Source organism: Biomphalaria glabrata, chromosome 11 (assembly GCF_947242115.1).
Source record: "Biomphalaria glabrata chromosome 11, xgBioGlab47.1, whole genome shotgun sequence".
In the NCBI taxonomy this organism is placed as follows: domain Eukaryota; kingdom Metazoa; phylum Mollusca; class Gastropoda; family Planorbidae; genus Biomphalaria; species Biomphalaria glabrata.
Window position 1 is genome coordinate 15,578,769 of NC_074721.1, and position 13,225 is coordinate 15,591,993.

The 13,225-nt window shown below is 39.2% G+C and overlaps 1 protein-coding gene across 5 annotated transcripts in view; it reads left to right on the forward strand.

Moving 5' to 3' along the window:
- LOC106059838 (sonic hedgehog protein) overlaps positions 1-13,225 on the forward strand; it is a 246,213-nt gene that overhangs the window by 128,043 nt on the left and 104,945 nt on the right. The gene's annotated exons all lie outside the window — the stretch shown is intronic.

Consider the following 13,225-nt stretch of genomic DNA (forward strand, 5'->3'; position numbering starts at 1 on the left):
GCACAGGACAGACAACAATAGAAAAATGGGTTGTAGTGCCACTGGCATGGCTGGGTGGATGTCACTTGATAAAAACTTAAAAATATATATATTTCTTTAGCAAATGTTTTTTTTTTTAAACTGACACATTAAGGTTAAAGAAGTAAACTACCTGATTCCATACAAATTAAGTAGGTCATTGGGTACTTTCTATGTTAATGGAAGTCGTGTTCTACATTGTTCTATTTGTTGAAGACGTTCTGTCTCGTCACTCTGTAACCATTTTTTTCTTCTTCTAGTAATTGGCTGTGAGTGATCTTTCTAAATACGAGCATCATCGAGCTAATGCAGACAGCAGGTAATTCATCCAATCAAATATCTCGTCTACTGGTGGCAGACGCAACAAATGGCAGGTCGCCTTCAGACCCGCTGACATAACCCAAACATCGTTTTCTGGTAATTGTCTGTGCCACGACAAAAAGAGCGAGAGAGAGCAAGAGAGAGAGGGAGAGAGAGAGGGGGGTGGGAGAAAGAAAGAGAGAGAGGTAGAGAGGGAGAGAGAGAGAGAGAGAGAGAGAGAGAGAAGTTGCAGAGATAGAAAGACATTCAGAACAAGAAAAGCAGTAGAGAGAAAGAAAGTAGAAGGAGTCAACAGAGGAGATTTAGTCTAGAAATAGAAGAAATAAAAATAGAACTTTTTCTCGGTTCTACTGAGTTCTTTATTCGGCACAGATGATTGATCCTTCACAAATACTTGTTGAGCTACAAAACACGCATTGTAAATGGTGAATGAAGACTATGTTGTTTGTATTGAATTGTAGAATGACACATAGGATCTTAAGTCTTTATACAGGCAATGAGTCACGTTGGTCATTGTAGGTCTTATGAATCGCATTGATCATGGCCATAGACCGCGTACACCGGGACCCCAGCCATTTTTCTATTCTATACCAGGCTAACCGTGAGGACACCCCATTTATGTAAAGGCACCTTGAGGAACGACGCCTAGATTGTGACAAGGAGCATAAAGATACCAATCGATGTTACTATAACCCAATAAGCATTATCAACAAAATGACTTCCAACATTTTCATGGACAGTTTTGGATATTGGAAAATATCCCGTCCGCAGATTGGCATTCACATGGAAATGTCTGTTATGGGGGACAGACAAAGAGGGAAAAGTAACATTTCCTACAGTGGGCTATCTCTGTACATTCTAGAAAACAGCCATTGCACGTGAAGAGGATGAAAGATAAGCCCCGTTAAACTGCCTTATCTGCCTAGCCTTTTTTACGGTGAGTGGTTGTGCATTTCAGAAATACGCGGTGAGCTCGTGAGCTCGGCCTCCGGCCTCGCTATTAAAGGAAAACACCGATGAGTTTTTAGTAGCAGTTTCGAAATATTTGATATATTATTAAAGGATCATCTAATTGATGGGAGTCCTCTGGACATGGTCGTCGACGAAAAATCCAAATCACTCGTTCTTCCGGTTGCTGATAAGAATAAGATTTACACAGTGGTCAACGTGAATTGTGGTTTCATTAAGATGTGGTCAGAAGTTTCGAGGGCCGATTAGCACAGTCTTGTGGGCCGGATAGGCCCGCGGGCCGTAGTTCTGGCATCATGATTACAGTTTATGGAGGTTTTTTTTTCTAGAGAGTGATGAACAGGTGAATAGTGATTGGTTATAGTTAACATTGTTAATATTGAGAATTAAACAAACGTGTTGTCAACAAAGAGAAACAGAAAACTTTATGGATGGATACTAGGAACTACAAAATATCAATAATTATAATCCTATAGTGCTTTCTTTTTTCTCTTCCTGAGTCTCTCTGTCTTTCTGCCTCAGTCTATGTATCTCTTTCTCTGTCTTTGTATCTATCTTTCTGTTTCTTTATCTCTCTTTGTCTCTACATCTCTCTCCATGCCTCAGTATCTTTCTGTCTCTTTATCTCTCTTTGTCTCTTTAACTCTCTTCGTCTGTATCTTTCTCTCTCTCTGTCTCTGTATCTCTCTCTGTCTCTTTATCTCTCTCATCCTTAGTCTCTTTATTTCTCTCTCAATTTGAATTTGTCTGTCTCTTTATCTCTCTCTCTCTGTATCACTCTCATGGTCTTTTTCTCGTTGTCTCTCTATGTCTCTTTCTGTCTTTCTCTCTCCCTATATATATATCTATCCGCTGCTCAGCCACCCACCTCGTGCGTGAGGAAAGCGGAAAGACGCTATCTCACTGCCATGTTCTTATGACAGATTGCCTCTCGTGCGCCCTGTAGCTCACGACAAACGAAGTCTCTCTTAGCCATCGTACCCCCGAACTCGCCCCGCTCACAGGCCCGCGCGGCAATCGCTCACCCACAAGCTACGCGTTCTCCACCCATCCTTTTCCCGGACGTAGGCCTCCCACAACGCTAAGAGAAAACACGCTTCGTCGCTTAGCGTAAACACAAGTGAAAGATAACTTTTTTTTTTGGTGGTCTACATGCGCTCTCTCTCTCTCTCTTTCTCTGTCTCTCTCTCTCTCTCTTCTTGTTACTTTCACCTCACTCTCTTCATTACGCCTCTGACTCTTTTCTTTTTATTTCCTTACCCTCTCTCTTTCTCTCCCTCCCCTCTCTCTCTCTTGTGTTTCTCTTACTCACATTTTGTTTTGTTGCTTTCCCGTTACTTCATATACTTGTCTCTTTGTTACCTCCTCACTTATGCTCTTTCTCACTCTTTTACTCCCTCTCTCTCTTTTGTTCTTTGTTACTCAGCGGTTCTCTGTTTTTGTTACTCTTTCTCTCTGTTTTTGTTACTCCCCCTAGACCTCTCTGTCCATCCCACTCTTCTGATTTATCTGTTTTGGATTGCTTTCTTTTTCTTTCTCTCTCCTTTTATATTTCTGTTACTCTTTCCCAACATTGGGTTACTATTTCTCTCTCTCTCTCTCTCTCTCACACACACACACACACACTTTGTTACTCCCTCTTCCGTCAATCCCATTTTTGGTCTGACTCCTTACATCTACCGATGTATTTACCAGTGACCAGCCTTCCCCAGCTGCATTAAGATAGTCGTAATCAGAACACAATTGGGCTTGAAGTCGTAAAACTGTTTCAAACCTCAAAAACTATAAACTTAGTTTAAATTATAAACTGCAGACTAATTGCTGATTGGTTAGTCTGACTAGTCTGCTAGTTTTATAACCACAAACATGTCTTTGAGATATTTGGTATGTGGCCATTGCCTGCTTTCAATTTTATAACCACGAACATGTCTTTGAGATATTTGGTATGTGGCCATTGCCTGCTTTCAGTTTTATAACCACGAACATGTCTTTGAGATATTTGGTATGTGGCCATTGTCTGCTTTCAGTTTTATAACCACACACATGTCTTTGAGATATTTGGTATGTGGCCATTGTCTGCTTTCAATTTTATAACCACAAACATGTCTTTGAGATATTTGGTATGTGGCCATTGTCTGCTTTCAGTTTTATAACCACACACATGTCTTTGAGATATTTGGTATGTGGCCATTGTCTGCTTTCAGTTTTATAACCACACACATGTCTTTGAGATATTTGGTATGTGGCCATTGTCTGCTTTCAATTTTATAACCACACACATGTCTTTGAGATATTTGGTATGTGGCCATTGTCTGCTTTCAGTTTTATAACCACAAACATGTCTTTGAGATATTTGGTATGTGGCCATTGTCTGCTTTCAATTTTATAACCACACACATGTCTTTGAGATATTTGGTATGTGGCCATTGCCTGCTTTCAGTTTTATAACCACGAACATGTCTTTGAGATATTTGGTATGTGGCCATTGCCTGCTTTCAGTTTTATAACCACGAACATGTCTTTGAGATATTTGGTATGTGGCCATTGCCTGCTTTCAGTTTTATAACCACGAACATGTCTTTGAGATATTTGGTATGTGGCCATTGCCTGCTTTCAGTTTTATAACCACGAACATGTCTTTGAGATATTTGGTATGTGGCCATTGCCTGCTTTCAGTTTTATAACCACGAACATGTCTTTGAGATATTTGGTCTGTGGCCATTGCCTGCTTTCAGTTTTATAACCACGAACATGTCTTTGAGATATTTGGTCTGTGGCCATTGCCTGCTTTCAGTTTTATAACCACGAACATGTCTTTGAGATATTTGGTCTGTGGCCATTGCCTGCTTTCAGTTTTATAACCACGAACATGTCTTTGAGATATTTGGTATGTGGCCATTGCCTGCTTTCAGTTTTATAACCACGAACATGTCTTTGAGATATTAGGTCTGTGGCCATTGCCTGCTTTCAGTTTTATAACCACGAACATGTCTTTGAGATATTTGGTCTGTGGCCATTGCCTGCTTTCAGTTTTATAACCACAAACATGTCTTTGAGATATTTGGTATGTGGCCATTGCCTGCTTTCAGTTTTATAACCACAAACATGTCTTTGAGATATTTGGTCTGTGGCCATTGCCTGCTTTCAGTTTTATAACCACAAACATGTCTTTGAGATATTTGGTCTGTGGCCATTGCCTGCTTTCAGTTTTATAACCATGAACATGTCTTTGAGATATTTGGTATGTGGCCATTGTCTGCTTTCAGTTTTATAACCACGAACATGTCTTTGAGATATTTGGTATGTGGCCATGGCCTGCTTTCAGTTCATTAGAAATAGGAATGGACTACGACAAGAATTTTTAGCGGCCTCAGAAGGGGAATATTCGCTATTAGTTTTGTGTGAAATGTTCGTCTGTCCGTCTCTCCCCTTTAGATCTCGTAAACTAGAAAAGATAGTGAAAATTCGATATCATAATATCAAAGTTCTGATGCAACGGCTACGTTTTCCTTTTCTGATAGCGAAAAATCTAATTTTTAAATCACTTATGCAAGCAGTTTTTTCATAAAAACACACCACTTTTACAACTATTCACTATAAATAGTAACAAACACGGGAGGCTCTTTGTCATACTAACCACCACATTTACACAAAAATAAATGTTTATTTTTTTAAAGAGAAAAATCTATTTAGTATGCATATAAGTTGGACATAATTTAAAACAACAATTAATAAGTAGTTTTTCATATTATCGCTTAACTGCAATGCGGTCCCACAGTAATAAAACACCTAACTAAAGGATTTTTTTGTTTGAGAAAATATTTATTTTCTTGAGGAATAAGAGATTAACCCTTTACAAAACAATTAGATAAATTAGATATTCATTAGAAGACATCAGTTAGGCCAGGTTCACATCTAACTTCACATTCACTTTCCCCTATCCTTTGGTTTGCTGGACCGCTGGGGCACCACACAAGATCAGTCAACCTTCTTTCTCCATTCTTCTCTGTCATTTGTCTTTGATCGAATTTCATTTTAATGTTCTTTATGAAAATATTGAAACCTACCTTTTTACCTGCCTGGGTGGACCACTTCGGGGGCCGATTTTGAGTTTGTGCTTCCACATAAACTGTCTTTGTAACCTTGTTTATTATTATTAGTAAATTAGTTTTCCTTTAAACAAAATACTTATTTTTAACTTAGCGAACTAAGATTGACTGTTTCTCTAACTTTATCTTTCTTTTTGACTCTCTTTCTAACTTTCTCTTTTTCTTTTCTTTGACTCTTTCTCTAACTTTCTCTTTTCTTTGACCCGTTCTCTAACTTTCTCTTTTCTTTGACCCGTTCTCTAACTTTCTCTTTTCTTTGACCCGTTCTCTAACTTTCTCTTTTCTTTGACCAGTTCTCTTTCTCTTTTCTTTGACCCATTCTCTAACTTTCTCTTTTCTTTGACCCGTTCTCTAACTTTCTCTTTTCTTTGACCCGTTCTCTAACTTTCTCTTTTCTTTGACCCGTTCTCTAACTTTCTCTTTTCTTTGACCCGTTCTCTAACTTTGTCTTTTCTTTGACCCGTTCTCTAACTTTCTCTTTTCTTTGACCCGTTCTCTAACTTTCTTTTTTCTTTGACCCGTTCTCTAACTTTCTCTTTTCTTTGACCCGTTCTCTAACTTTCTCTTTTATTTGACCCGTTCTCTAACTTTTATTGGACACTCATTTTGAGACTCGTATTAAACAATGTAATATGGTCTCAGGTCATCTCTTACATAAAGGACACGAAGACGCTATTTCAAAATCATTGAAGTACAAAACTGGCCTTCTAAATAATAAACATATTGCATCTTTTATACGAAACATTAAAGCCGAGGCTAAAAGAAAAGTTGAAACATAAATTTGTTGATTGACGTGAAGCAAATGGAACAGGAAACAGTGCCCTCATTATATATGCCTTTTCTTTTTTTTTTTTAAATGAAGTCGTAAAATAAACGCAAGGCCGATGACTCTGATGTAAATGTGTCAGTTTTGAGGCAAGAGTGAAGGCCCCCTGAGCGTCCCAAGCAACCAATGAGCGTAAAGTGTCAGTGCGCAACTTGTTGAGCCGACAGACCGCCATTACCTTCGGGGTATGATGGGATAGAATAGCTGAGTGATTCACTCCGTGTGTTTGCGTGTGTGCGCGAGCGTGTGTGTGTGTGTGTGCGCGTGTGATATGGTGTGGTATCGAAGACAACGTGAGTTTTTAAAAAAAAAAAATAGTCAGGGAGGGAGGAGGGGATAAACTATGGGTCATCAGGTACACATTGGTGTGAGAGATAAAAGAAGCCTGTTGGTGAGCGGGAGGTGATACAAGATGCTAGATAAACGTAGGTAAAGATGCCAGGAGGATGGAGGTAGAAGAAAGAACTAGGCAGCCAACTGAAGGGATCTTATAATGGCAGCGGATTGACAGTTCAACTCATTACTGTGCTACGTTTGAGGACTTACATATCACTGATAGAAGTACAATGTTAAATGTCTACATGACCTATAGACTAAAATAAATACATGTCCACAAAAGCAAGAGAAGTTTACATATAGTGCGAAAAATAAAGCACAAAACGATTTAAAAAATAGTCACAGGGGGAAGAACTTAGAAATTATTTTTGCAACCTCAGTTTTAAAAATCTTTTCTGTAATAGTCTAAAAACGCTGAAGACGAGGAAAATGCAGTGAAAACGTTACACTTTAGTCCTGGACATTGAAGCTTGAAGTGCCAATACCTTAGAAATCTGGATTATATTTCATGTCTTAGAACACAAGAACCTTCATCTATATTGAAAGTATGTCTGCATTAGTATTATATGCCCCTGCACCGGTAAACCAGAAGTTCACTCTTTTAGGTTCATAATTACCTGCTAGATTGGTGGCTGCTCAATAAAGGCATCTCTCTTTAATTGTGTACTATACACATGAATTCTGCATTGAACCAATATAACCTTGAAAGCGGCATACAAGAATTATCTTCCTTGATCAGAAATATTTGTGGTAATTCCAATTTTTATTAAATGCTCATAGCCATCCTGCTTTTATATGCTTTTCCAAGAGGCGAATGGTGTAATGATATTGGCCTAGTTTAACTAGGAAAATAAAATGTAAATGTAGATTCACATGGGGCGTGGCGGCTGAGTGGAAGTGCTTTTGCTTACAAACAGAGGGGTCTAGGGTTCGAATCTCCAATTTCGGGATTTTATGACATTTCCGAGTCCAACCAACTTGACATTAGTTGGGGAAACGTAAAGAGGATTGGTCTTTGCGCTGACCACATGACACCCTTGCTGATCCTTGACCATAGAAACAGATTGCCTTTAGATGGCCACCTCTGAGAGGTGTGGAGGGAGGCAGGCGTAAAGAAATCACACAATGTGTCTTAACACATTTACTGAGATTAATAATTCCAATCCTCAGTTGTTTTTTTCAGAGCTTTGCAAGAATATTCCTAGCTCTGTAACAAAAGCTGAATGGGTGGACAAAACCTGGGTGAACTTGGTTCTCGAAAACGGCTCTGACGAGGATTAATTAAACATAGTTATCTCCCCTATTCTTTACTAATCATTTGCAAGATCCGTTCCGTGGCGTAGCTATGGTCGGGATATTGGTAGGGGAGAATTTGAAAATCTCCCCGGGCCCACACTCCCAAATGAGTGATCGAAATATTTTTAAATTGAATATTAAATATTACGCCTTTATTTCATGTCATGATGTCAAGTGTAAAAATGCAGGGGCCCCTAAAGTGGTCTAGCCCCCCAAGCCACCAAATGGTGGCTAATTCTTAAATACGCCACTGGATCCGTTTTCTATTATAATGTAAACAGTTGCTGTTTTAGCTTTTCTTGTATGTCCATAATTCCACTATGAGAACAAACGAATACATGTCCTTGTCAGACTAGGTCAATTCCAGACCAATGCCTCTCAGCCTTTCCTAAACGTATATCGAGATCGTAATCGCAAACCTCAGCCAGTTTCTCGGATAAAATGTAGAAACATTAGACGCTTGGAAATGACCAACCTAAATAAACATCTGGGGGCGAAAAGTACTTGTTTTTAAATGGAAGAGGGGAGGGGGCGAAGAGAAGGTAGCGAAATACTGGGCGCCATGGCGATGACGGCCAGCGTTGCCACTTCGTCTTTTTCCTCCTGTTCGCTACAAGCTTGTTGATAGGAGCTCGCCACGACGATAACAGTAATGGAGTGGGTGTTGCAATCAGAAGCCTGAGCTGGACACTAGCGGGGCAAACGTAAGATGGAAGTGTTGCTTTTATTTTTAGTTGTTGTTCATTTTCTCCACAAAAAAAGAGAACTGTTTGAAAGACAAGGTTACAAAGACAGTTTGTGTGGAAACACAAACTCAAAATTGGCCCCCCGAAGTGGTCCACCCAGGCAGGTAAAAAGGCAGGTTTCAATATTTTCAAGAAAATCAGAATGAAATCCTATCAAAGAATGGAGAAAGAAGGTTGACAGATCTTGCGTGGTGCCCCAACGGTTCAGCAGACACAGGGATAGTTGAAAGTGAAGGTGAAGTTAGATGTGAACCTGGCCAAACTGATGTCACACAATGATTATCTAAACTGATCTAATTATTTTGTATAGGGTCAATTTCTTCAAGCCTCAAGGGAAAAAAAAACATGTCCGTAAAAAAAAATCCCTTTAGTTTTAAGTGTTCAGAAAAAGATGACCTTTACATTATCTGCCCTATAGACCACAAGGTCTGAAAGGGGAACTTTTTTTTTATTATTATTATTTATTTTACTTATTTTGTAAGTGTACTATGAGTAGTATCGGACTCTACAGTTCAAAATTTGATAACAGAAACTACTGATTGACTGTTGTTTTAAACTATGATCCACTTATATGCATACTAAATAGATTTTTTTTCTTTAAAAATAAGTAAACATTTTTTTTTTTAAAATGTAGTAGTTAGTATGACAGAACTTACTTAACCTAGCAATTCAATTGTAAGAATTTTTTTTTAACAAAAATTTAAAACCGTTTGCATAAATGTTTTAAAAATATGGTAAATAGTCATCTCAACTACTAAATTGCTTCCCATGTTTCTTACTATTAATAGTGAATAGTTGTAAAAATAGTGTATTTTAATAAAAAAAATAATTTGCTTGCATAGTTGATTTTAAAAATTAAATTTTTCGCTTTCAGAAAAGAAAAAAAGGTAGCCATTGCATCAGAACTTTAAATGGTCTAAAATAGCATGATGTTGGATTTTCAATATCTTTTCTAGTTTACGAGATCTAAACGGGGCAGACGGACGGACAGACAGACAGACCACACAAAACTAATAGCGTCTATTCCCCTTTCGGTGGCAGCTAATAAAACACGTCTATTTGAATGCGTTACATTAAAAGAAGATATAACGTATGCAATTAAAATACTAAATGTCCCGACAGTTTCCAACATTGACGACTATCCGATTCTTCGCTCGGAAGTAGCAGCAGCAGTAAAAGCCCTGAAAAAGGGAAAATCGGCCGGAGTTGACAACATTCCTGGCGAACTTCTTCAGGCGGGAGGAGAAACTATGATAAACGCACTCTATATGATTTGCAACAAGATCTGGCAATCAGGAGATTGGCCCAAACCCTGGACCCAATCACTCATAATAACCCTTCCAAAGAAAGGCAACTTACAACTCTGTCAAAACTATCGCACCATCAGCCTCATAAGTCACCCCAGCAAAGTTTTGTTAAAAATCATATTAAACCGGCTAAAACCGATAGCAGACAACATCATATCAGAAGAACAAGCAGGTTTTAGACAAGGTCGCAGCACAACAGAGCAAATCCTAAACCTCAGAATACTCTGTGAGAAATATCTCCAACACCAAGAGAATCTTTTCCATGTCTTTATTGATTTCAAGAAAGCTTTCGATCGAGTATGGCACGGAGCACTCTGGGCGACAATGGAAAAGTACAACATTAATAAAAACATAATCAAAGTTATCCAGAACCTCTACAAGGAGGCCACCAGTGCGGTGTACTTCAACAATAATATTGGGGACTGGTTCAAAACCACAGTTGGAGTAAGACAAGGCTGCCTACTGTCACCAACACTCTTCAATATCTTCCTTGAAAGGATAATGGAAGATGCCCTCGAGGGCTATGAAGGTACTGTTAGCATTGGAGGAAGAAGAATTACTAACTTGCGCTTCGCAGATGACATTGACGGCCTTGCAGGGACAGAAGAAGAACTAGCTGACCTGGTGATGCGCATTGACAAGACTTCTGCAGCATATGGCATGCAAATAAATGCCGAAAAAACTCAAATTATGACCAATAGCCATCAGGGCTTTAAAAGAGGCATCAGAATTGGAGGTGAAAAGCTAACTAGTGTTAACAGCTTCAAATACCTCGGAGCTATTGTCTCAGATGAGGGAACAAAACCCGAATTATTGGCTCGAATAGCACAGTCCACAGCAGCCCTTTCAAAACTTAAAATAATATGGAAAGATAAGGGCTTAGCCCTCGGCACCAAAATTAGACTGATGCGCTCTCTGGTCATGGCCACATTTTTATATGCTTGCGAGTCGTGGACGTTGAATGCAGAGCTTGAGAGGAGGATCCTAGCAATGGAATTGAGATGCTACAGAAGGATCCTAGGCATCACATTCAAAGACCGCATCACAAACCAAGAAATCAGAGACAGGGTTACTGTAGCGATCGGAGCTCATGACGACCTGCTTACTATTGTGAAAAAACGAAAGCTTAAAACCTTTGGCCACATTACAAGATCTACGGGGCTCGCAAAGACCTTTCTTCAGGGAACAGTGCCAGGAAAAAGAAGAAGAGGCAGACAGAAAAAGCGATGGGAGGACAACATTAAAGAATGGACAGGCCTGCCATTGAGAGAGGTTCTGATCAAGGCAAAAAAAAGGGAGGAATGGAGAAAGACGGTCGACAAATCTTGCCTGGTGCCCCAACGGTCCAACAGACTAAGGGATAGGTAAAGTTAAAGGTAAAAATTAAAATCGACGTGTGGCTCATGTACTAGGATTTCTATTTCTTCTCGTCCCAACCTTCTGCAGGACATACAGCAGGGGTTCTCAACCTGGACATCGCGACCCCCTTGGGGGTCGATTGACGATTTGCCATGGGTCACCAAAGACCATCGAAAATATGGATGGTTATTGTTTATTCTTCTATTACTGTGAAGGTGGGGGGAGGGGAGGGGTCGCAGCTGAGTGTGGGATTGTAAAAAGGGGTCGTCGAGCTTAGAAGGTTGAGAACCGCTCAAAAACAGGGACACAGGGAAGTTGTAGCCAACGAACATTGGACAATCATGAAGACTGTCACAATTTAATGCCATTGCCAGCTGGCAATGTTTCAATGATAAACTACCTTCTGACCTATACAATCCTAAAGTAGGATACCTGTAACTATCAATGTCTATCAATGTAGATTTGATGTCAAAAGCAGTTACTTTTAAACATTGTTGATGTCTATGTTAAAACGAGTGCACTAAAGATAATTTTCAAAATAAATTAATTAATTTAAAAAAAAAAATTGCTCATCAATCCATCAGTATAGCAGAGCTGAACAGATCGTGGAGGAATAAGACACGCCTCGCTACCTTGTCCACTCCATCTGATTTTAGAAATCTCTAAATGACTCAATTTCCTTAACCACATTAAATAGAAAACAAAAATAGTGTGCGTCCACATCAATCAACTATCTTTAACAAAAATATAATTAATTCCTCCCTTCTTGTCTGCCTTAGGAAACAAAAAATCTAGAAATCTCAACAACAAAAAAAAAAAAAACCTAAGAAAATCTCAAAGTTCTGCCTCCGCTCCACAAGAAAACAAAAATCCCATTAAAACATGTCTTCATTAATTGATAAACCTTTTTTTCTTTTTCCTTAATTCGGCTAGGAATAGAGTTCGCAGAATATCTACCTGTTCCGTTTGTATGCGAAGTGGGGAGGGGGGGGGGGGGGCAGGAAAAGAAGTCAAGGTAATGGAGGGTATGATGGTGTTGGGTGTCCAGATGGTATCTAAGTGTAATTTGAAAGGCGGGCTGGACAGCGGGACAACCAAGGTGGGCTGTGAAACAGAAAAGAATTTTAAAAAAAAAGTGGCTTTAATGGCACAAGTAAGTTGATGGGTCGGGGATTGAAGTCATCACTTAGAACCTGGGCGCCTATGATGTGTGCGGGGACATTTTCTTTTAATAAGTCTGCATGATGAGTGCCAGACAAAAAGTCAGAGGGCGCCCTAGGCGATTGTGTGTCATCACGTGACAAAATAAAAATATTTTGTTAAAACCTTCTGTGTGTCTTCCTAACACTGTGTTGACTTTGTTTGAGACTGATGGGTTGAAACATGGGATGGGTGGTGGGGAAGGAAGGGTGTAACATTATAAGACAGTTTTGTTCTAATTGGGGTCATAACAATGTATTTAGAAGTTAGACCTGGTGATCAAAACAAAGAGTAAGTATTGACTGGTACATAGAACAAAACAAATAATAATAACTATGACTTTTAATTAAGACTAATTTGTACTAGAGATGACATGCAATAAATATATTGGACTTCAGTAATAATATAAAATGATTCTGAACAAAATCTAATTTAAAAGCACTTCTTTTCACTCTCTTAATCTGGATTCGTCTTTCCTACCAAAGACTGCTGACGACAATACCACTTGTCTTGCATAGCAAGCCTCTCTCCACCGTCACCATTGAAACACACACACACACACTCCTTAACATTGTGGAGCGATGCTATGGCTTTCCCTTAGAGCAGGAGCAAGTCACAATGCCTAGCCCGTTTGGATAGGCTCATCACCTGGCCATGGGTAAGTAAGTTGGTCGTTCAACTGGGTACATAACAGAGTGACAATAGTATGTCAAATAAAAGATCAAGTTCTATTCACCT